The sequence below is a fragment of the Canis lupus genome, chromosome 24, assembly GCF_048164855.1.
Source record: "Canis lupus baileyi chromosome 24, mCanLup2.hap1, whole genome shotgun sequence".
Classification (NCBI taxonomy): domain Eukaryota; kingdom Metazoa; phylum Chordata; class Mammalia; order Carnivora; family Canidae; genus Canis; species Canis lupus.
The window spans coordinates 1,775,001-1,800,673 of record NC_132861.1 but is presented as its reverse complement, the minus strand read 5'-3'; the positions used below and the strand labels follow the sequence as shown (position 1 = coordinate 1,800,673).

The window sequence follows — 25,673 nt, the reverse complement described above, 5'->3', positions numbered from 1 at the left end:
TCATCCAGGGATCCCCCTAGTTTCTTCTTTATATGAGTTTGGTTTTTATTTTAATCTTTTTTTTTAAAATTTAATTTTATTTTTTTAAATTTATTTTTTATTGGTGTTCAATTTACCAACATACAGAATAACCCCCAGTGCCCGTCACCCATTCACTCCCACCCCCCGCCCTCTTCCCCTTCTACCACCCCTAGTTCGTTTCCCAGAGTTAGCAGTCTTTACGTTCTGTCTCCCTTTCTGATATTTCCAACACATTTCTTCTCCCTTCCCTTATATTCCCTTTCACTATTATTTAATCTTTCTAACAGAAGAATTGCTTTTGAAATCAGAAAAAAAGAAAACATTTTTAAATTCATTGCATACTATCAGGTTACAGTGCATGGCAGTAAAACTACAAGTGTCAGGTAGATCCAGCGTCCTTCAGGTTTGCAAGGTTTTTCTTGAGGCATGCAGCCCAAATGAATCTCTTCCAAAACCAGATGCACTGGGCTTGTATCCAACATGCCCTCATGCTTCTTTATTCCTGCAGGGGCCCAGTAGTTTTCTGGTCTAACTAAAGCAGCACCTAATCTAACAAGCATTCAGCTTAAGTCTGTAGGACTGAATCCATATGTTTTAGGTGACTCCAAGATTCCTTTTCCTGATCACAACTGGCATTTTGGAGCACATCACACAATAACTAGAGTTTGAATTATTTTTCCTTGGTATATTACTTTTGGCTTCACTCACATGAACAGGTGGCTTTCTGTGTGCCCTGTGCTGTGTATTTAGTGATACAAACTTTTCACCAAGGACCCATTCACTCCTACTCCTCCTCCATCCCTAACTCCAAGTTTTTAAGATGTTAACTTATAAAACTGCTTTTATTAAGTAACTAATCTCTTTTTATTAAAGATAAAAACTAACTTCTGGTCAGAGCTTTAGACAAGTATGAGATAGTAAGATTCCAACTGTATGTTTAACCCTTGGGTTATCCTGGACAATGATTTTGGGAGGCAAAAGTATGAATTCCATTAGGATTTTTACAAAATTAAAAACAACTGTTGTGTTCCCGTTACTTTGTCCTCAGAGGCCGAAGTATCCCAAATAGGAAAAATTTTGCCTGAAGACAAATCTCACTCAAGGCCTCATGATCCATGCAGAGAGGAGTTCAAGAGACCCCAATAAATTGTTTTCTAGTGGTAGTCACTTCAACCCTTGGTGTATAATAAAAGGCCATTTAGTATATGTGCTGCCGAAGCGAGCACTAAAAGGCCATTTTCTCATTGCTCATTCATTTGGTGTCTGAGAGAAAGATTCATGTTCCTTTTTACTGGAAAGAATCTATTACATGAAGAGTAGGTCTGGGTAGGTACTTATTTGTATTAAAGTTGTTGTTTTGTCTTATTGGTTAAAGTGGAATTAAAACAGTAAACTTGGGCAGAGTGCCAGAGGCCCAGAGCAGGGCGCCGAGGTGACTTTATAATCAAGGATTGTAAAAGATATTCCCCAATGTGCTGCAACACTTTCTTCTTAATATGTTAACAGATTGAAGCTTTTTTTTATATACAGTATTTTGCAACCAAGGTAATTATTATAAACATCATTGTCTTAGCAGAGTTTCTTCAGGAGTAGACTCTGAAAAGTATATTCCAAGGAAAACAGTTTGTGATATATAGGAAATATATAAGGAATAAAAGGGTGATATTTCAAAATAAAGAAAAAATGAGATGGGGGAGGAATCCAAAAAATAAACCATTGTTAAGACATCTACCACAGTAGGCAACTGAAGCTTACTTCCTCGAAGAAACTGAAAATACATTATCCTCATTTTTAATGTATAATGCATTCATTAAGAAGATTTCTTTGTTATTTTCCTTTTTCTCTAAAAGCAAGGATTTCACAAAATGAATTAATTTGGGGTTCTGGTTTTGGGCTACACTGAAAGATAGTATAGTTAAGAACTCATGTCTGATTGATGCATGGATTCCATACTGTGCTCAGATATGTAACAGCTGTGCACCTTGAGCAAGTTATTTAACTTCTCAGTGCTTCAATGCCCTCACCTATAACATGAGGATCACAATTTTACCTATTGGATAAGTGCTATAGTGAAATTTTCAGGAGTCTATATAAATAATCTAGAATAGTACCTGGCTCATACTGAGCCCTATATAAATGTCTGTTGAGGAAATAACAAGGATCATTTATTGGGCCTATTCTTTGTGCTGTGGGCTGTTCTTGACCCTATAATTATGCATCAATAAGATATATGGCGGTCCTCTATGAACTCAACAGTTTAGTAAACAGAGACTAAAATAGGCAAATTGTAGTTAAACAGATAACTGTATCATAAGGGAGTAAGGACCAAAGAACACAGAACAAGGAACAATCAACTACTTGGGTGAAGCTGGGACAAGTTCACCCTTGGAGTCTGTGTTAGAAGGGAAGCAGGTAGTCAGGGCCCAGCAGAGGTGATGGAGGCTCTGGGAAGCCTGTACAAAGAAGAGGACCTATGACCTGGCATAGCGTACTAGAGGAATGGTAACAAATTAGTGTGGTTGAAATTTAGAGTGTTGTGCACAAAGAAGTATTAAGTTGGTACTAGAGTATAATCGTCTCTGCTCACCAAATAGAGAATGATTTTTCTTCTATAATGAAAGAAGCCAGAGATGTTGTCTTTTTGCTGCAGAAGTGACGTCTCAGAAAAAAAGAATTGTCATCAATGTGAAGAACTGATTGGAATCAAGGAAGCAAAAAGTCTGCTGTGGCTACAGTCCAAGTCAGAGGTAACTAAGACTAGGGCAGTGGGGATAAAAAGCAAAAGGCATGTTGAAGGAAACTTTAAGAGTTGGTGGCAAATTGGATAGGTCTGAGCAGAAAAGAGGATGGGTTTGAGAAAGATACTATGATTTCTCCCTCTTGGAACTTAGCTGGCCACAGCATGAACAGGCATAAGGATTACAGAAGACAATCAAATTAGTGGGGGAATGGGGGAGGAGCCCATCACAAGATTAGATAATGGCAGGGTAGATCTGAGGAGCCTATAGGAAATTCAGACAAAGGTTTCTATTTGGTTATCTTTGGATTTGAAAGACGTCAGTATATGAGTATGTAGATTATCTCACCCAGAGGTAATACACTTCTTGGAAGAAAATTATAGTATACTTTGATGTGTTGACTACACCAAAGTAACCTATAAAATGGTATATCTATTAAACTAAATAACATCTCCATTCCCAGATTTTCAATGGGTAAATCTTAAATGGAAATCACTGTATAACATTTTCTCTTTCATGTTTACAATGAAGTTAGGTGGCCATTCCATTTCATGATGCTACTCCAACATATGACTCTAAAACTGACAGAGTAAGTCCAATCTTGATTCAACAATATATGAGCCATAATTATTATTCAGTTGTTCTGAGGTTAATCTACCAGTAATCATTTGATGTCCAAGATTGATTTCACAGAGTAGTTGGCTCTTTCTCTCTTGTTACCATATATGTATTTTTTAAATTAATTAATTAATTTATGATAGTCACAGAGAGAGAGAGAGAGGCAGAGACACAGGCAGAGGGAGAAGCAGGCTCCATGCACCGGGAGCCCGACATGGGATTCGATCCCGGGTCTCCAGGATCATGCCCTGGGCCAAAGGCAAGTGCCAAACCGCTGCGCCACCCAGGGATCCCTACCATATATGTATTTATCCCAAGGTTGTACCATTGTTGTTCTGAGGTTGTTGTTGTTCTGAGGTTGTTCTGAGGTTGTTCCGAGGTTAATCTACCAGTAATCATTTGATGTCCAAGATTGATTTCACAGAGTGGTTGGCTCTTTCTCCCTTGTTACCATATATGTATTTATCCCAAGGTTGTACCATTGACAAAGACTTTCCTAAACAAAGGAGGCTTATATTTAAGGCCTTAAGCTGTGCTCCTCTGCTAGATCTCTAAAATAATAAGGCTGGTTCTCCAAAGAAAAAACTAGACATATAACTCTAAGTGTTCTTACCTTCAGTGTAGTGGACATTTAAGAGGCTAGACATTTTTTTCCCCCAATGATGGTACCATCTCTCAAGATATTAGAATTTTTTGAAGATAAAGTCTGCCACTCTTATTTGGTGTACTTTTAATGACAGAAAATTCTCATTCTTTAAAGTTGGATTTGATCTTTATGATCAACTAAATATCATTTGTAGCTAAGTGATTAAGTAAACAAGTTTGAAAGTGAAACATAGTCATAAAATAATAGTTTTCTACTATTTTCTCACTGCCATAGGTTTATTCAAAACACAAAATCTAAATCTGAATATATTCTTCGAATCAATGACCACTTTGAGGAAAATGTATATCAAATTATATGTTCTAGTCTGTTCATTAAAAAGGGGAAAAAATCTCATTACTTTGTTATAAAATCTTAATATTTCACTACTCTTTTAGAGTTTTTAATGGAAAATTTCAATGAGACCTCTCAAAAAATTAATTTTAGACAAAGTTTAATAGATGCTGAAGCTTTTTAAAAATATATTTACCTTGAGTCATTTGCACAGTCATCATTAAGAATTTCAAGACAACCCAATTTAAATTGGTTTATTACTAATTTAAGTTTCCTTGTCCTTTATATATAATGTAATATCTTAGTATTTTTTAGTTTATCCCCTAAAACCACAACCTTAATTTAACCATACATCAACATTTCAGATAACACAGCTAAAATGTTAATGAACAAGTCTAAAATATACCACTAGCCAATTTTTCATTAAATAAAAAACCCTTTGGATCAATCAACACAGATTGATCATGAAGGAATGCTGTTCCCTTAAGGCAGAGAAATAACCTAAGTATAATTGGTTCACATAAAAAGGAGTCTTACTAGCTAAATGTGAGAGAAACCTTTGGTTGAATGTCATCTTACCAACTACTATTCTTCACCAACTACTTTTATAAATGTATAATTATAGACCAGTGATTTATATTATTATACACAAAGCAGATAGTTTTTCAGTACCTACCATGAATTAAGCATGATGCTACGTAGTAAAGACACAGTGGAAAACAAGACAGATACAAGCATGATTCTTATCCTTTCAGAGTTTATGGTCTTAGAACACATCATGAACAAAATGCTGATTCTACATAGTTTTTTAATCCCCCTTTTGCTTATTAAAAGGGATACTAATAATGATCAGATGTCACTTATATATCACTTTGATGAAAACTTCAAGTATGATCACCAAAATAGTCAGAATAGGAGAAAATCTTAAATGGTCTTAAGTTAATAAAAGCATGAGTTAACTTGATGACAATATATGCTGATGTGCCTCACCAGCACATTTCTTTTGAGTGGCATCGTTTTATTGCACTGCAGGATAATAAACAGATGTTTTGATCTTGTATTTCACCATTACCCAGGAAAGGAGGAGTAGGTCAAAGAAGATAGCTTGCCTATGGAAAATTTTCACATTCTTCTAGAATGTGTAACAGACAGAAGTAAAGGGCATAGAGAGATAACAGAGGTACAGTCCAAAGCATTAGAACCACCACTTCATTTTTTATGGAGATTTAAGATTGCTATTTCCAAATAGCTGTTCAAATGCTGACAGTAATAGTTTTCTTATTCCCAAGCACTCGCTGTGAAGTATTCTGCTTAGCAGTTTACACAGGGTACCTCATTTAACTGTCACAGCCACCCCATGAGTTAGGTACTATTCTTCCTATTTCACAGATGAAGAAACTAAGGTTCAAAAAGTAGTAAGCCCAAATTCACTCAGTTAGTACTTGGCTGAAAATATTTTCAAACTCAGGTCTGTATGACTCGAAAACCCAGGTCTTAACTACTATGCTATACTGTTTCATAACAATAAGAAGGAGGAAGAAGAGAGAAGAATGTTTACTAGTGATCATTATTGAAATGTATTGGTAAAACCAGGTTTTACCATTCCAGTTAAACTCATTGCCAAACCAATTATAGCAAAAAGAGAGTATAGAAATAGCTTCCCATGTCTGACCTACATCTTAGAAAAAAAACTAAGAAGAAATACAGCTTTACACCTCCAGATAGGTTGTAGGTTCCCATTAGCCTGTCATTTCGATTGTTATCTCTTTCCCATATTGAGTTGTCAAAAGCAATCTTAAGATCAAACCCTCACTGGTGGCAGTTATCAGATGTATTCACCTTTTTCTGCACACTGAGATCCTAAGCTATTACTATCTCTTTAAGTCAACTTCAAATTGATTGAGGATGAGAGGATAATTATTTTAGTCAATAGTTTCTACTCCAAACTCTTCATTCTTCTCAGACTGATGATGAGTAGAAGAATCGAATACTTCTCTAGCCAGGGCAGAGGGTCCCAGTGCAACAGCCAGGACCAGGAGGAGTAAAACCATGGGGCTGGCTCCTCAGCAGGATAGGAAAAGAACCTCCACAGGGAGAGAAAAACAACAACAACAACAACAATAAAATCACAGCCCCATGGAGGAGCTGACCAATAAAACATAAGGTCAAACAAAAATGTGGAACTATAATCCAATTTTGGCAAATCTTGGGATTTTGGGTGAGGCAGGACAAGCATCGTCTCTAAAAGTTCAGGTTGGGGCAATGTAACTGTCAGGGCATCCCCACAGGATTAGCCCATGTGGGCAATTTGATGCAGGGTAAGGGTGACACAAGTAATGTAGCTCTGAGGAGAGCCTGGTAAGAAAGGCTCAAACTAAATGGCTGAGATAAAGCTCTGGGCTGTCTCAAATGGCAGTGATGAGGTTAAATAATAATAATAATAATAATAATAATAATAATAATAATAATAATAATAAATACAAGCATGTGGTCCAGACTTGCCCAAGAAGCTCTCCCCAGCAATCATAGAATCTTTGTTATTCATTCTGGCCAATGGATGGACCTTGAATCAGGTAAATAGATAATAAGATCTAATCATTAAACAAAGCAAACTTTTGGACAGCAGGCCTAAATGGGTCCCCAGATCTGATCTATGTCAATCCTACCCCTTTGAAACAGCTCATTGCACAAGAGAAGCCTGCTCAAGTCCATAGTACAATTCTCATCTTGGAGAAGATGTCAAGGATTCCAAACAGTTTCTTATGGAAGATTCTGGGATGATGATGGAGATGATATTTATAAGTAAGTATTTGGGCAGCCCCAGTGGCTCAGCGGTTTAGCACCGCCTTCAGCCCAGGGCCTGATCCTGGAGACCTGGGATCAAGTCCCACATCGGGCTCCCTGCATGGAGCCTGCTTCTCCCTCTGCCTGTATCTCTGCCCCCTCCCCCTGCTGTGTGTGTGTGTGTCATGAGTAAATAAATAAAATATTTTAAAAATATGTATATATAAGTATTTAAGCTATGTGCTAAAATTATACATACAGTTTGATGATTCTCAAACAGGTCCATTATGAAGTTATGAGAGCATTTTGAGTTGAAATAATGACTGAGGTCACTACTGCATTTAGCAAATATGGGTCAGGAATCTAAACAGTCTCATATAATGAGGAATCAATGAACCTGGAATTCCAGCACTATCAGACATAAATCTGATCTAGTCTCGTACTCCCTTGAGATAGCTCTGTGAGTTGGCTCATTTCATCTTGACAATGTTGCAATTGATATCCTCATTTATTAGAGGAGAACACAGGCTTAAGGATCTTAAGCAAATTATCCTTGATTGTTGCTCACACAGCTCATCAGTGGCAGAACCAGGATAATAATCCAGAATGTCTACCCCATTATTTTTCATGCTTAAGCACTGTAGCCATGTCCACAAAATGACTCAGTGGGGCTAGGTGTTAGAAATAGACACAAAGTTAAGAAAAGTGGCAAGATAAAAGTAGTCTATTTCATTTTTTAAAGATTTTTATTTATTTATTCATAGAGACACCGAGGGAGAGGCACAGACACAGAGAAGCAGGCTCCATGCAGGGAGCCTGACGTGGGACTTGATCCCCGGTCTCCAGGATCACGCCCTGGGCCAAAGGCGGCACTAAACTGCTGAGCCACCCGGGCTGCCCAGTCTATTTCAATTTTTGTCAATAGACAAACACTATTTCACTATTTAGGTCAGGCTATCTCACTGCTGCCTCAACTTGAGATAAATATAAAAGATAGTAAATGTAAAATTTGGAAAGAACTTCTCATCCTGGGCCAAAACCCTCTCAAAACTATGCCTTTTCTATTTAACATGATAATGAAAAGTACACAAGATTCAATAAAAATTATAAGGTTCTGATTCTGAACTGGCTACTAACAAATTTAGGCAAGTCACATCGTCTATTTCTCAGTTTCTTCCTAACATAAAATGTGATGTCTAACAATGATGTAGATCCTTTCAATATCTGGGGGTGAGGGGGACATATTGCTTTGAATGGTATATGAGGCTGGATATGATTACAACATATTTGGCTTTGATCAATGTATGTATCTGTTAGAAGAAGGGTGAGTACCAAGGGGCAATGCTAAACATTAGCCAACCTATAGACAGTACAAGACTATCCCCAAAACTCCATCAGTGTCCACAGAGTATTGTGGGTGCTCTGAGTTCACAGGGCTCAGTTTTGCTTATGAAAACATCAATATTTCACATCTGCTTCCCTAAAAATTGTCATAAACCTTCAGTACAAGATTAAGGAATGATATTACTTGATGTATTTGAGTCGTAAAATTTTAACAACTCACTGCTTACAGGAAAAACAAAAAAACATTTAGACCCTTTTGTGAAGGTTTTGCAATACTATTGATGCTTGCAATGTGGAATCCATGAAACATCAAAGTCAGCACCTCCAAAGTACAGAGAATTAGGATTTGTCTTCCTGCCCAGATGCACAGAAGATAGTCTCAATCTCTGTCCAGTACCCTCTTAGGAAAAGGTGGGGAGTTAAAATCACCATCACATGAACCAAACATCCATGATTCTTGCCAGAACAGAAAGGCACACTAAAGTCCTCAACAAATAGTTTCTTAAAATACATAAATACAAAAAAAATACATAAATACATTAATGAACATTTTTTAGAAATCCATAATTGGACTGAATCAAAGTGAGGATATACACACCAACATGATTCTCAAACAGCTCTCTTCCTTTCCACTCTGGCAATCCTTAAATGGATTTTTGATCTGGAAACCTGTATTTTAGTGAACTATCTCCTGTCCCTTCTTTCTAACTGCAGCTTATCTTATTGGAACATACATGAGAGACCAAGCTAAGAGCTAGATTTGACCAGTTGTTCTCTGTATCTATATTCCCCTCATACTTTCTAACATAGCTTAAAGCTAAACCACAGCCACAAACACCTAACAGTGAATAGCACATTTACAAATTCTCATTCTGCTTACAACTTTATTGAACAGGTAGTGGATGTTTGTTTTTAAGAAGGGAAGTTAAAAATCTCAAATGAGGGTATCAAAATGTAGTTTTATAATTAAGAACGTAAAGATAAGCCTAGTTCAATACCCTCTTTCATTCTCTGAATGTTGGTGCTTATTTATTCTCTAACAAAATATTAGCCTGGGGACAGAATAGTAGTAGTCAGAAAGTGTACATATCCTTGGTATTTGATAGGGGCTAATTAAGATATTCTTTCCCATTTGAATATGGAATTAAAAAATAGAAGAGATCCAGAACAAAAAATGTTATCACTAACGTAGCTGAATAGATGAATGTGGGTTAGATCAGTGGAAGAAGGTGTTTTCTAATATTGAATTCAGAATTCAGAATTCAGAATTAGACTAATCTACCCAGTCACAGGCACTGCCTGGCAGACATGGCTCTCCTTCCACACTCAGCCAGTGAAGGGTAGAAACTTCATGGTGAGTAGTAGAGCACATATTTTCCGTAGGAGCTGGCTCCCAGGGGGCATAAAGAAAAAAATAGATCCGAGCATGGCAAATTTATTTTTTAATATTTGTTGCCATCCATCACATAGCATTCGGTTGCCTGGGGAATGGGTTAGCAACAAGAGGCTAGGAATGTTAATGCCTAGCCTTCCTCTAGATGGAGGGACACTTCAGGAAATGGGGGAAATGTGTCACTTCTTAATAATACTGTTAGCCAGGTAGGCACTTGGTTTGGGGGTGGATAGGTAGCAAATTCATATCCCCATTGCTCAATATAATCCTTTAAACAGATATTAGAAAAATATTCTCTGTAAATTACAGCCAAGATCATAAGGATTAGATGCCTCACAATGTAACAGTCAACTCCCAGAGACCGATAACACAGAGGCATTTATGTTTGATTAGAACTTTCCAACTATTTTAGCAAAAGACCCTCACAGTCAGGAGGAAAAGAAGGAAAGGCAGGTCAAATTTCAGAGAAAAGTATAGTATTAGTGTGACCTATTATGATAAAGAAGTTCTTAGGAAAGCCTACTAAAATTGTTTCCTTTTTCCTCTGCTACTCATATGAATTGTGAGAAAGTGTACCTAAACTACATCCAAATCAAGTTGAATTATTCAAGTTGGCAATCTGGGTAGGAAACTATTCCCATATCTAGTGATGTTGCTTTAAAATCACATTTCCCCATCCTGTTAGCTCTCCAAATCACTCTCACACTGGGTAAATTTCTCTATTTTTAAAACATTCAGACTTAAATTAGTCACATCCCCCTTCTCACCTGTAAATATAGTGACAAAACTGAACTATAAGACTTCATTCAGAATAAGATCATATGGAAGCCAAGAGGGTTCTCAGCATTATGAAAGGTGCTATTTTTCATAAAAATTAAAACAAATTTTGATTTTGATTGTCATTCCAGTATTTCAGATTTGTTTTTGGTTGTCAAAAGATTCTGAAATGGATTACTAAATTCTTATTAACATCCTTTAATTAATTCAATAAGAAATAGGATCACGCTCTTATAAAGAATTTTTAAAAAATCCTCAGCAATGTAATATACATACTTGTAACAGTGACAAATACAACTTTAGAAACCTCTATTGAATTGTGGCAACTAAATAATTTGTGCCATTTACAGCAATTTCATATTTATCTACTTCTCTTTGCTGTCAGTGACTACAGAGTGGGGAAGAATAGATGAAGATGAGGTGAAGGTTGACAAGGACTGGTCTGTTATGGTAGTTCTTTTATTAAAAATAACAACCAAAAAACAAACAAACAGAAACTTCTGTGGAGTCATTTCAATCTCGAAGTCACTTGTGTTCATGAGTGATTTAATAGACTGTCTTCTCTTATACTCCATGAACGCATCTTGTTAAGTAGAATAAAATGTGATTTCTTCTAAGATTCCGACTGAGTCTAGACAAGATTCAGTGTGTGTAATAGTTTCACCTCTTCTCCCTAAATACTGCCCAAAGCTAGAAAGAAAGCCATATTACTGATGACAGCAAGGCATCTTGCCCCACCTCCCTGACTACAATCCCATAAGTAATCTAGAACATCAAGACTGCAATGGCAGTGACCACTTGGGGCCCCCGTCTGAAAGCAGTGAAACTAGGGATCCCAGACATAAATTCTCTTGCCTGGAGTCAGATCTGGTAAGAGACAGAACCAGAGCGAGAAACAAGAAGTTCTCATGCAAGTCAGGTGGCCCTTCTTTTATCAAATCTGGGGCAAGAGGAGATGCTTAAAAACCATTAGAAAGAATAAGGAAAAAACAGTTCTTTTACTCCTAAAACCCTAGTATGAGAAGAGCTTTTCCAAAAAGAGTCTCATTCTCTTACCAAAGATTTAAAACTTATATTTGGCGGTGTTTATTAGGTACCTGAAAATGTTTGAAATATGATTCAGTTTTTCCAACCTCAGTAAGACAGACCTATACTTAAGTCTTTTAGAACAAAGTTTTGTCTCTACTATAAAGCTATCAATGATCAAATGTGGGAAATGGGGAGGGGGCCAAGGGGTAGGAATAGATGGTGGAAGGCTGAATTCCAACTACTTGTTGTTCATGTTTTGATACATTTTGAAGAAATTCCAGATCAGTTTATTGATAGGATTTATGAGATGACTTAGTTTCATCAGAAAGCAACATTTTCTTCATGAATGTGTATTAATCCGAATAAGGTAGCTCTGTCTTCATTTACAACCATCTGTTGAAAATGAATTTTTATGAGTTATCTTCTCAAGATAGAGAGAAAACAGATGTACATTTGACCCCAAACCACAGAATTGCTCAGACCATTCTAAAGCTTGATAAGATGTCTAGGATGTCATATATACAAATTAAAAATAAAGTTTACCTTGTACTTTTATAGTTTAATATTTCATGCAGAACTCAAGTCTATAAATAAAACTGTTTAATTTTCAAACCCAATACAGCCCATATCATCCTGCTTTCTGTAAACTCACATCATCACTGAGCCTTTATTTTTAACACTTTAAAAGAATTACGATTGATTCAGGCTTACTGAAAATGTCAGATTATTGTCTTGAGAGGACAGTGAACAGAAGGGTCCACAGAAGGGGAATAGAACTGGAAAAGTGGAGATTTGCAGACCCTCCTGCGGGACTGCATAGACAGGTCATAACACAAGTACGGTACAACTTCCACCTCAGTTGCAGCAGGAGACCTTAGGTTGTTTTCTATTCATCATGAAACACTGGAAGACCTCTTTGCAAGAGTGAATAGAAAAGTCTGGTTCCCTAAATGTTAAAAGAATGAAAAGAACTATCTTTCTGAAATGGTCTGCTCTGTTTCCCAAAACAGCGTGTGCATTCCTTTAGAACAAGACCAGATTTTATAGTGATTTGCTTCTGCTGTGTCCAGCAAATGCTTGGAGCCTATGAAAGCCTTGTCAAACCTTAGTTTAACTATTTTATTATCCATGTGGACATCTCCTTCCTGAATTTGTTTTCTCATCTTTAGAATCAATTCTCCCCATTTGTGATAAATATGAATTATCAAAAATCCCATGAAAGGTAAAAGGAATAAGACAGAAAAGAGATCTATTAAGCAGTCCTGCAGTAAGTCCATCTAGAAATCCTGATTATCTCTTGGACTTGAAAACCCCAAGGCTACAATCATGTTGTTACCGTATCCCTATCAGAGCCTAACCTACGCTTGCTCAATTGAGGCTCCAGGTGTATCTTTAATATTTTTGTGTATGTATTTATAATTGACCCCAAATCACAATTCTCATAGATACCAGTTTATTCAATGAAATGTCATTATAGGGTTACGTGGCTACAAATCATATTCCCAACCTAGACCACCCGGAGATGCAACAGAGGGAAATCACTGTAGAGAGCACCAGTTTTTGAGTTCAAAGACATAGGATTCTAGGACTGCTTTTGACCTTTGGGAATTACTTAAATTGAGAGGCTTAGGCTCTTCATCCATTAAGAATGTCTTCAGGTGATGGGATCATCCTCGTCCACTCAGAGTTCGGATAAGGTCATTAACATGAGGTAGTATGAGTGAACATACATTTATAATGCTCTAATAAAAAGTAATTAATAGAAAAATGGAGCCAATACCTCAGTTTCTCAAGTGTCTAAATGTTTTATTTTGCTTTGATAAATAGGCATAGTTTAAGTGATTGTAATCTGTGAAAAAAAGTACAAACTGGCCAAAATGTTCACAGTTCTACCCTCTCTCCCCAACTGCAGCACACAAAGCATTTATTTCGGGGTTTGTTACAAAGTAGCCATCACATGAAAAAATACTTGTTCCTTAGGGATTTATTGTATTCCATTTACTGGAAAAGTACCAAAAGTTACATTGCCATCAGCCACACATAAGGCAATATGCTTCTTTTTAGGAACGGTATGTGTTGTAGAGGGTGTTTAACCTGTAAACGGTTAGCCCTTACTTCTCTATATTTGGATTCTTCGCTTTGTGGATTTTCCTTGGCAAACTTTAAATCCCAAAATGGCTTTCCCTCGTCACTCTCTTACAATGTGGGGAGCTATTTCTCTCCACCCACACACATTCTCGGGTGTGTATTTTGGAAATGAAAACCTATTTATTATCCTAAGCAAAATTAAGTTATGATGGTAAATCTGCTGCCAAAACATGGTCAGGACATCTTCCAAAGGCAAACATAAATGATTTGAGGTCATCCGTTTTTACTCCTCTGTTCCTCTTCAGGGAGATAATCTACTTTACTCTTGCTTCAAATGTCTTTTCCCCATAGTTTGCCTTCTTTTCTGCTCCTTGAAATCGGCCCTGTTTGGTCAAATTTGTACAGTAAGGACCTCGAATTGGAAGTGAATTAATAAGAGTCACCAAAAAATAGGTTTTAAAAATAGACTCTCAGGTCCTTCTCCCAGATAGGCTAATCACTGGAAACATACATTTTAAAGAATACTACAGTTGCTCCTCTAACACATTTGGAAAACCACTTGTTTCATGCAGATTGGGACAGATCTACCCTGGATCCTCCACATCTCATCCCTCACTCAGTCCTGGTCTCAGCTCCCTGACTCTGTGAGCTTTTCACATCTGCACCTTGACCGTAAGAACCTTTCCTCTTAGGGCATCTCAAGCAATTCAACGGCAATTTGGGACCTTATTTCAGTCTTGGATATAAATATTGCAAGGCCACCAAGTTGTCCAAATTAAGATAAACAGACACACAAAGAAGATTTCTAAATGTGACCTACTTAAAATTAGCAGGGTCTTTATTTTTGAAAACCTATTTACCTACTTTAGCTTCTCTTTTTAAAAAGTGTGTTGCTCATAAAATTCAGCTGGGGCAATTTACTTCTTTAAGTATTCAATCAGATTTTCATACCATTTACGATAATAATCACCACAATTTAAACAGATTTCTTAATTATAGCTACAAATATCTCCGAGAGAAAACAAGTCCCAAAGCTTTTAACAAAAAGAGTTTCCTGTAAATAGTAGGTGAGCATTAATTTCCATGCCTCACATCAGTGGGGAAAAAAATATTCCTTCTAGCATTCATTTGCAGGTCATCAAGAAATCTTTCATCCTCACTCATAATACTATGTGCTCAGACCTACATTTCTCGGTGTCTAATATTTACGTACACATCACTTCACACTGACACTAGCTGGAAAGCAACATCTGACCACCTCATTAATTAAAAAGCAAGTGTGAAGGTGTCTTAGATTTCCTTTCATGCTTAGACTGGAGTGTCTCATTTTTACTCCTTGTTAAGAAAACACTTGCCTAAGGAGCAAGGAAGTCTTATGCTTAATGTGCTGGGACTTAACTTCTCTCTGCTTCTGTAGAAAGAGTCATGGTCTGGAGCACACCACTCACTCATGTCTAACACAGATTCACACTGGGAGGGGGTAGGCTGCACCAAGTGCTTCAAGGAGGAGTTCAGACAGGTCGAGTTCAGTGGAAGGCCCGAATTCCCTTGAGCACGGGCCAGGTGATCCATTTTCTAAAGATATGCCAACTATACAGGCATGTTGTAAACTATGCATAATCCATCACCATCTCCTTTTTAAAAGATTTTTAAATTTTATTTATTCATGAGAGACCCACAGAGAGAGAGAGAAACAGAGAGAGAGAGAGACAGAGAGAGGAGGCAGAGACACAGGCAGAGGGAAAAGCAGGCTCCCTGTGGGGAGCCCGATGTGGGCCTCGATCCTGGACCTCCGGGACCACGCCCTGGGCCAAAGGCAGATGTTCAACCGCTGAGCCACCCAGGTGGCCCCACTATTTTTTTTTAAGCCGAAATACATGTTGCCATGTACTTCCCCTTTCATTTAGAAATCTAAGTATATGTCAAGAGAAATATAACGACAAAGCTCAATTCCACAAATGTAGTCTTTGGGGAAGTTATTTGAATAGTAGTATTCAATTTAATTAACACTTCTGAATGTCCACTTGGTGCCTAGAAAGCATCAAACAGGTGTTCATAACACAGAGAAGACACTGCCCTATGAACAAATGTCAGGTGAATAGAGACTGATCAGCTCTATATATGTCTAGGTTAATAATTGAAAGCAACATATCAAGAAAACATTTTTTTCATTAAGATGGTAAGAGCTAGATGGAATCCTAGGAATCAACACTTAACCATTTCTACTTTGTAGAGGAAAACTACAGCCCAAAGTGGTAAAATGATCACAAAATAAATCTGTGAAAAGGTAATAAGAGAACCCAAGCATTCTAACTTCTATATTAATTTCATCTCCTCGTATTGCTCCTAAGGAAATTGAAGCTTCTGGGACGCCTGGGGGGCTCAGCGGTTGAGCATCTGCCTTCAGCTCAGGGCTTGATCCTGCATCCCAGACTGAGCCCCACGTTGGGCTCCCTACGTGGGGCCTGCTTCTCCCTCTGCCTGTGTCTCTGCCTCTCTCTCTCTTTCTGTGTCTCTCATGAATAAATAAATAAAATCTTTCAACAAAAAGAAAAGAAATTGAAGCTTCTGTGAGATTATACAATCCTCTTTCTTTCAAAGCCGTACATACTGCTATACATAAATATGGTAGATAATGCAAACACTTCAGACTTTTTAAAAAATGTTTTATTTATTCATTCATGAGAGACCGAGATAGATAGATAGATAGAGAGAGAGAGAGGCAGAGACATAGGCAGAGGGAGAAGCAGGCTCCATGCAGGGAGCCTGATATGGGACTCGACCCCGGGACTCCAGGATCACACCATGGGCCAAAGGCAGGGTCTAAACCACCGAGCTACCCAGGGATCCCCCACACATCAGACTTTAAAGTCAAATAAGGCTGGGTTGGATTGTAGGTGGCTTTAAGTAGTTATGATTAGATCATCACTAGCTGAAATTACAGTGTAGAAATCAGGTAAAGGTGGAGTCTCAGACTCCAAGGTGTCAAGAGTCTAAGTATGAACTACAAACAAATGAGGCAAGACCAGAGGGGACTATGGCAAACCAGAGCACATGTGTTTCCAGCATTTGTTGTCATGATGGTATAGGAACACAGAGCTGCCAGATTGTCCTATTTTTTTCACGAGAGAAACAAGTCTAAAAAATTTGATGAGATCTTGTTTTTAAATAGTAACAACTTAAAAACATTGTGGGAGCCAAATAAAATACACATATAGTTTAGACTGTTGTGAGCTGCTAGCTTGTAATGTCTAAGTGGAGCATGTCTGGGCAAAGACAACATAAGCAATGAGGCCAGATCAGAAACAATTATATTTTTAAAAGGTAAAACTGTTACTTTCAATTAACATGGAGAGCCATATAACTCAAATTCACAATTCAAAATGTATGAGCCCAAATTAATACAAAATTAGTAGTTTTTTTGTTTTTTTAAATAATTTTTTAAGATTTTATTTATTTATTCATAGAGATGCAGAGAGAGAGAGAGAGAGAGGCAGAGACACAGGCAGAGGGAGAAGCAGGCTCCATGCAGAGAGCCTGACGTTGGACTCGATCCCGAGACTCCAGGATCATGCCCTGGGCTGCAGGCAGCGCTAAACCGTTGCGCCACCGGGGCTGCCCCCCAAATTAGTACTGTTTTAACTCAAATTAATGCACTAACAGTAACATTGTACAAGGCACTGTGTAAGAATTGTAGAGGATAGAGGAGGAGTGGAGCAATATCCTTGCCCTTCAGAAGTCTATTCTTCAGTGCAGAGCATAAGAAGATAACAGAAATTGGGAGACTAGAGAGAAAAGTGTATAGTCATTAGAGGGTAGGTACAAGGTTTCAAGGAAGGAAGAACTTCTATTTGGATTGAAAACCCAAAAAAGATTTCTTGAAGAAGGAGTAGGGAGACGGTGGAGACAGTGGGCAGCTCCAGTGGCAGAGGAGGTGCCCCCATTGCCCTGGGCCACGCAGAGGGAGGGGGGGGGACGTGCCTGGCCCCACACTCCCCTTGTAGCGTGCATTCACGAGCAATACATAGGAACACAGACAGAGATCAAATACCACTGGAAAATGTTGAGAAGAAGGCCGGTGCGCCCGAGCGGGCCTGTCCACCCCGCACCTCCAGGTGGGAACTGGGGCCTGCAACGCCGACCCTGCGCCTCAGACAGTTTTTTTTTTTTTTTTTTTTTTTTTTTTATGATAGTCATACAGAGAGAGAGAGAGAGAGGCAGAGACACAGGCAGAGGGAGAAGCAGGCTCCATGCACCGGGAGCCCGACGTGGGATTCGATCCCGGGTCTCCAGGATCGCGCCCTGGACCAAAGGCAGGTGCCAAACCGCTGCGCCACCCAGGGATCCCTGCACCTCAGTTTGTATCCGCTTCTCGAGGTTCCCTGTCGCCACTAAAGAAAATTTACCAACTCAAAATAGCTCTTATGGCCTTGATCCCACATGTAATGATGAGCTAGAGCAGACTGTTGTGCCCAAGATCGCGAATCTGAGAAACCACCGAGGAGCCGACACCGATGTAAACACACGAGGATTTAAATTTTTTAATTTTTATTTATTTATGATAGTCACACAGAGAGAGAGAGAGAGAGGCAGAGACACAGGCAGAGGGAGAAGCAGGCTCCATGCACCGAGAGCCCGACGTGGGATTCGATCCCGGGTCTCCAGGATCGCGCCCTGGGCCAAAGGCAGGCGCTAAACTGCTGCGCCACCCAGGGATCCCAAAACACGAGGATTTATTTACAAGCTGGAGCCTGGGTCCAAGTGTACCCAACACAGCGGAGCAGGGACTTGGACCCCGAGACTAAGAGGCGTAGCAGCTTTAGAGGGGCCAGTGGCCCATGGGATACGCAGAAAGTTGCACAGTCATGTCGGTCCACACGCAGGTGGCCGATTGAATTACATCTTACCCTATAGTATCCACTTGAGCTAGCCTATTACTTTGGTCAGAATCGGTGGACAGTTTTGTTGGGCACAAAGCAGGGTTACATTGTTATGAGCCGATTTCCGATTAGGGTGTGCCCAGCGGCTTGACTAGGGTGGGGCAGCACCTTAAGCCATAAGCTGGTCATGTGGGGGTCATAGGGGAGGTGGCGGGTGTAGCACAAAATGGAATCAGTCCTGCTCTGCTTGTCCAGGGGTAGGGGATTTTTGTTAAATTTCCTGGGCCCCACATTCCCCCCTTTTTCAGAGGATCCTACGCAGGACCCAATCATGGGTCCAGGTTGCTCTCAGAGTGAGCCGGGGGGAATGATTAAACCAGGATTCGAACCAACCTTGTTGCTGTTCTCGCTCCCATTTATATTCCAGCAAAGAAACAACATCCTACGTTTAAGGCAGCACATAACCCCACCACCACCCTTTGTTGTAAGAAGACTAAATCTAATCCCCTTCTAGTTTGAAAGACAACCTCAGACTAGGGAGTCTTGGAGGTGGGAAATAAGTGAGAACGGCGCAGTCTTAGCTTTAGGGGATTGTCCTTGTCCGGGTGGCTTTTCCATTCTGGAACAAAGTTCTTGAGAACGGTATGTGGGTCAGCTGGCTGGACGTGGGTGTAGTGGACCAGGGAGTAATCCCGTCGACCTTGAGAGCGGTGGGAGTGGTCAGGATCAGGGTGTAGGTCCCTTGCAGCGAGGTTGAAGTGTCCGGTGTTGGTATCTCCACACGTACACACGTACACCCAGTCACCTGGCTGATATCGATGGGGATCCGGGGGTGGCCCAGTCTCATAGAGGGCCCTCGGCTTAGGCCACACCTGCTCATGGGTTTGTTGTAACATTTGGAGGGAGAAAAGAAGTTGGTGATCATCAAATTCAGCAAGCACCTCAGGTTTTAAATTGGGCATAACAGGTGGAGGAAGACCGAACATGAGCTCGTAGGGAGTCAGTCCCATCTTATATGGGGAGTTCCTCACCCATATAGGGCAAAGGGGAGGAGAGTCACCCAGTCCCCGCCAGTCTCCAGGGCTAATTTAGTTAAGGTCTCCTTTAATGTTCTGTTCATCCTCTCTACCTGTCCTGAGCTCTGGGGCCTCTATGCACAATGTCATTTCCAATCTGCCCCAAGTACTAGGGCCACTCCCCTTGTTACCTTAGAGACGAATCCTGGGCCCTTGTCTGACCCAATCTTAATAGGAAAACCATACCTCGGTAAGATGTCTTCCAGCAGTTTCTTGGTCACGGTCTGTGCTGTTTCATGTTTGGTGGGAAATGCCTCTTGTCCACCCTGAGAAAGTATCTACAAACATTAGTAAATACCTGTATCCGTATTTTCCAGGTTTTACCTCAGTGAAGTCCACTTCCCAGTAGGCTCCTGGGCGGTCCCCCCGGAGCCAGGTGCCTGGGTTAGATCCATGGACGGTGCCATTAGTTAACTGGCATGAGTGGCAGCTTGCCACGATCTGCTCGATCTTTGCTCGAGAGTCTTTAATAGTGATCTTTGCATGTCGTATGAGGTCTTCCACCTTCCTTGTTCCCGTGTGAGTACTCCGATGCGTTTTGGATAGGACTCGCCGTCCCAGTTCCTCTGGCAAGATGATGCTGGAGTCTGTGGCCCTCCACCAGCCACACAATCACTGGGTCATAGGCAAGTGTTTGATCCAGTGTAAGTCAGCATCACTATAGTTGGGGGTGTCCGGCAGGGTCCGCTCCCCCGGATCAGGTAGCGTGGTTGCTAAGACCTGGGTCACCAAAAGGGACGCCTCCTTTGCTTTTAAATCGGCTAGCCGGTTTCCCCTGGCTACTGGTGTGTCTGCCTTTTGGTGCCCCGGACAGTGGATGATGGCTAGGGCCTTGGGCAGCCAGAGGGTCCTCAGGAGTTCAAGAATCTCCGTTTTGTTTTTAACAGTCTTTGTCTCTGCTGTCAGAAGCTCTCTCTCTCTCTGTAAAGGGCTCTGTGAATGGGAGCGGTGGCAAAGGCGTACCTGCTGTCGGTGTAGATGTTTATTCGTTTACCTTCCCCCATGGTCAGCGCCTTGGCCAGTGTGGTCAGTTCTGCCCCTTGAGCTGACGTTCCGGCTGCCAGTGGCCCCGCCCAGACGGTCTCCATTTCTGTGGTTACGGCTGCCCCCGCATATCTGACTCCTTCTCGGACAAAACTTCTGCCGTCCGGGATCCCTGGGTGGCACAGGGGTTTGGCGCCTGCCTTTGGCCCAGGGCGCGATCCTGGAGACCCGGGATCGAATCCCATGTCGGGCTCCCGGTGCGTGGAGCCTGCTTCTCCCTCTGCCTGTATCTCTGCCTCTCTCTCTCTCTCTTTCTCTCTATCATAAATAAATAAAAATTAAAAAAAAAAAAAACTTCTGCCGTCCGTGTACCAGGTGGCATCGGCATCCGGCAGTGGCTGGTCCTGGAGATCAGCGCTGATTCCGTACACCTGTGCCAAAATTTCTTGACAGTCATGCAGAGGGGGGTCCCAGTCTGGGTTAGGGAGTAGGGTTGCCGGATTCAGGGTTGTCGGTGGCTTAAATGAAATTCTGGTGGGGTTTAGCAGTAGGCTCTGATAATGGGTCAGATGGGCATTGCTGATCCACAGATCTGGGGGCTGTTTGAGTACCCCTTCAATAGCATGTGGGGTGATGACATGCATTTCTTGCCCCATGGCCAGTTTGTCTGCATCCTTGACCATAGTGGCTACTGCAGCAATAATTTTTAAGCATGGGGGCCATCCAGCAGCCACCGTGTCCAGCTTTTTGGAGAGATAGGCTATAGGTCTCTTCCAGGGACCTAAGTACCGGACAAGGACCCCTTTTGCCACCCCGTCTTTCTCGCTTTCTTGTCCATGGTTGTGGCCAGCAGGATCTTGACCAGGTTTCAGGTCTGCTGGTCACTGCGTTCAGCTAGCTTCTCATGTATGGAACTTAGTATGTAGCACCAATCTAAGACAGGAATTCCTCAGAAATCGCTGGATTGAGCTTGGAGACACAGGTCTTGTGGGCCTGCACCTTCCACTTACCTCTCACACTTCTGTCACCCATCGAACCTAGGCCTGTTAGGAGCGAAGTGTCCTGCAGTCAGCATGTGGGAGGTACAGGCCATAAGCTCAACTCTCAGAAGTGTGTATGCTTTGCAGGCAGATGTCTGCTAGACACTTATTGACGGGAGGTAGAACCGAGCTACACTCTAATTGAACAAGGATGTTGGAAATCGCTGTATTGAACTCAGATACATGTGAGTACAGGCCTGACACTTCCACAGGCCATTAGCTCAACTCTCAGAAGTGTGTATGCCTTGGAGACAGATGTCTGCTAGCCACTCATTTATGGTAGTTAGAACCTAGCTACACTCCAATTAAAGAAGGTCATTGAAAATCACTGTACTGAACTCAGGTAAATGTGAGTACCGGCCTGACAGTTACACATGCTTTTCACACAACCTCTTCCAGCGTGTAACATAAGCATGTTAGGAGCTATGTGTATAGGCATTCGGGATGCCGGAGGGTCCTGCTCTGGGCTCAGATCTCACGAGGAAGCATGCCTAGAAGCCAGCTTTCAACTCGCTGCATTCTTATTGCAGTGAGAATGTAGCAGCATTTAAGTGAGGAGGTTCCATGAATACCGCTCTACTGCACCTGGAGACACACCTTCCAAGTCTGCAGTTTTCCACATGCATCTTCTGACAAACATCTCTAGTGAGGATGTTCGAAACTCCATCTGCAGGCAGTGTGGAACTCTGAGGGACTGCGTGTGGGCTCACCTCTCAGAAGCAAGTTCCCCTGGACACTGCGTTCAACTAGCTTCTCTTGTATGGAAGTTAGTATGTAGTGCCAACGTATGAGAGGAATTCCTTGGAAATCACTGGATTTAGCATGGAGACACTAGTCTTCTGCCGTGCTCTTTCCACTTACCACTCACACCACTTCTGTAATGCATCGAACCTTGGCCTGTTAGAAGCGAAGTGTACAGGCAGTCAGGATGTGGGAGGTACAGACCATAAGCTCAACTCTCGAAAGTGTGTATGCCTTGGAGGCAGATGTCTGATAGCCACTCATTTATGGGAGTTGGACCTGGTCCAGGTGAGGCCCAGGTGGGGACCAGAGACATGAGGTCCAGGTGAGGTCCCGGTGGGAACCACAGTCACCAGGTCAGGTGAGGCCATGCTGAAGATCAGAGTCACCAGTTCCAGGTGAGGCCCAGGTGGGGCCAGAGTCACCAGGTACAGAAGAGGCCAAAGTGAGGACCAGAGTTACCAGGTCCAGGTGAGTCCCAGTGGGGAATAGAGTAACCATGTCTCAATGATGCCCAGGAAGGGACCAGAGTCACCAGGTCCAGATGAGGCCCAGGTGGGGAGCATATTCACTAGGTCCAGGTGAGGCCCAGTTGAGGACCAGAGTCACCAGGTCCAGTTGAGGCCCAGAGGGGTACCAGAATCACCTGGTCCAGGTGACATCCAGATGGGGACCAGAGTCACCAGGTCAGGGTGAGGCCCAGAGGGGTTCCAGAGTCATCATGTCCAGGTGAGGCTCAGGTGTGGAACAGAGTAACCAGGTCCCAATGATGCCCAGGTGAGGACCAGAGTCACCAGGTCTGGGTGAGGCCCAGATAGGATCAGAGTCACCAGTTCCAGGTGAGGCCAAGAAGGAGTCCACAGCTATTAGGTCCAGGTGAGGCCCAGGTGGGGACCAAAGTCACCAGGACTGGGTGAGGCCCAGATGGGGACCAGATTCACCAGGTCCGGGTGAGGCCCACGTGGGGACCTGAGTCACGAGGTAGGAGTGAGGCCCAGGTGGTGACCACACTCACCAGGTCCAGGTGAGGCCAACCTGCAGACCAGAGTCACCAGATCCAGGTGAGGCCCTGGTGGGGACCGGAGCCACCAGGTAAATATGAAGGACACCACAGTCACCAGGTCCAGGTGTCGTTCCTGTGGGAACGAGAGTCACCAGGTCCAGGTGAGACCCAGGTGGGGACCACAGTCACCAGGTCCAGATTGAGGCCCAGGTGAGGCCCAGAGTCATCAGGGCCAGGTGAAGCCAAAGTGTGGATCAAAGTTATCAGGTCCAGGTGGGGAACAGAGTAACCATGTCCCAATGATGCCCAGCTGGGACGAGAGTCACAAGGTCCAGATGAGGCCCAAGTGGGGAGTAGATTCACCAGGTCCAGTTGAGGCCTAGTTGAGGACCAGAGTCCAGACCAGATCTTGTGACTTTGGTCCCCACCTGGGCCTTACCTGGAGTTGGTGAATCTGGTCCCCACCTGGGCCTCACCTGGACCTGGTGCCTCTGGGCTCCACCTGGGCCTTTTTTTTTTTTTTTTTTTGAGCTTTTATATTTGAGTTTATTCTTCATTTAACTTTTAAAACACTACTATAGTTGAATATTAAAAACAATAGCAAGTAGTGAGCTATGATTATAGTCCTTCACTCATCCCCTACTGCATATAAAATGCCAGCAGCAGTGTTATTCACCGGCCCCATTAAGAAGTCTGACACTGAACACCACCCCTAGGATGATGTTCATCATCCTCATATGCTTCCCCATTGTAATGGCGCCATCTCTCCTGATTGGGATCAAAGTCCACAAGTTCTACCTGGTCCATTTCATCAGTCTCTTCTACTTCCTTCAGGTAGGAGTTTTTCCAGCAAAGAAAGTTTATCAGGAGAGAGAAAGCCGTTCTCAGGGAAGTTTACCTTAAATTCGATGATTAGGTGACCCTTCTCATATGGTCTACGATAAATTGGCATGCCTTCATTTAGCACACACTTGATATCCCCATGCTTGACAATCTGACCTGGATGAGAGGTGATGATGATGGTTCGGTTGTCAAGAGTAGATATTGGCTTTTGAAAGCCACACAGGGCTTCAACCAGCTGTATATCCATACACATGAAAAGATCTTCTCCTCCTCGAGTAAAAACAGCATGGTCCTTCTGATCTAAAACAATGACAATATCTCCTGGTTCCAGTCCTGGTTCTTGGTCTCCCTCACCATGGAATGTTATCTTCTGGCCATCTTTCATGCCTTTGTCAATATGCACTTCTAGAATCTTCTTCTCTTGAACTATCTTCCTTTCGTTGCAGCTTTTACATCTATCTTTAGGACTGATCCGTTCCCCATGGCCCTGGCACTCCATGCACACAGACTTCGGCCTGTGCAAAGAGGGCATCAGTGACGGGGCCACCATGAAAACTTTCTGTGGGATGCCCGAGTACCTGGCACCCGAGGTGCTGGAAGACAACGACTAGGGCTGCGCGGTGGACCGGTGGGGGCTGGGCGTGGTCATGTACGAGATGATGTGCAGCCGCCTGCCCTTCTACAACCAGGACCACGAGCGCCTCTTCGTGCTCATCCTCATAGAGGAGATCCATTTCCCGCGCACACTCAGCCCCAGGCCAAGTCCCTGCTTGCTGGGCTGCTTAAGAAGGACCCCAAGCAGAGGCTCCGCGGGGGGCCCAGCGACGCCAGGGAGGTCATGGAGCACAGGTTCTTCCTCAGCGTCAGCTGGCAGGACGTGGTACAGAAGAAGCTTCTGCCACCCTTCAAGCCTCAGGTCACCTCTGAGGTTGACACCAGGAACTTTGACGACGAGTTCACTGCCCAGTCCATCACAATCACGCCCCCGGACCGCTATGACAGCCTGGGCTCCCTCGAACTGGACCAGCGGACCCACTTCCCCCAGTTCTCCTACTCCGCCAGCATCGGCGAGTGAGCAGTGCTGCCCACCGCCACTGATGCCGTAGCGGCAGGAAACACGCACAGCTGCCATCACTGCCCCAGGGGCTTTTCTCTGTGTTTTTAAACTTTTATTTTGCCTTTAAAAAAAAAATTTCCTTTTTTTAAAAGGAACAGACTTTATTAATCTAGCTCTTGAACACTAGAAGCTAAAATTCAGCTGCATTATAACAATCTATTTACAGAGTGCTGTCTGCAGGTCAGGTGGGGCTGGGATGGTTCTCCCCCAACCACCCACCAAATGCAGCCTCCAAACAGGTCTGGGCCACGTTCTACCTG

General features: G+C 42.2%; 1 pseudogene; it reads right to left on the bottom strand.

Annotated features, from left to right (window-relative positions):
• Positions 1-23,999: 23,999 nt before the first annotated feature.
• Positions 24,000-25,030, bottom strand: LOC140616560 (dnaJ homolog subfamily A member 1 pseudogene; annotated as a pseudogene).
• Between the last annotated feature and the right edge of the window lie 643 nt (positions 25,031-25,673).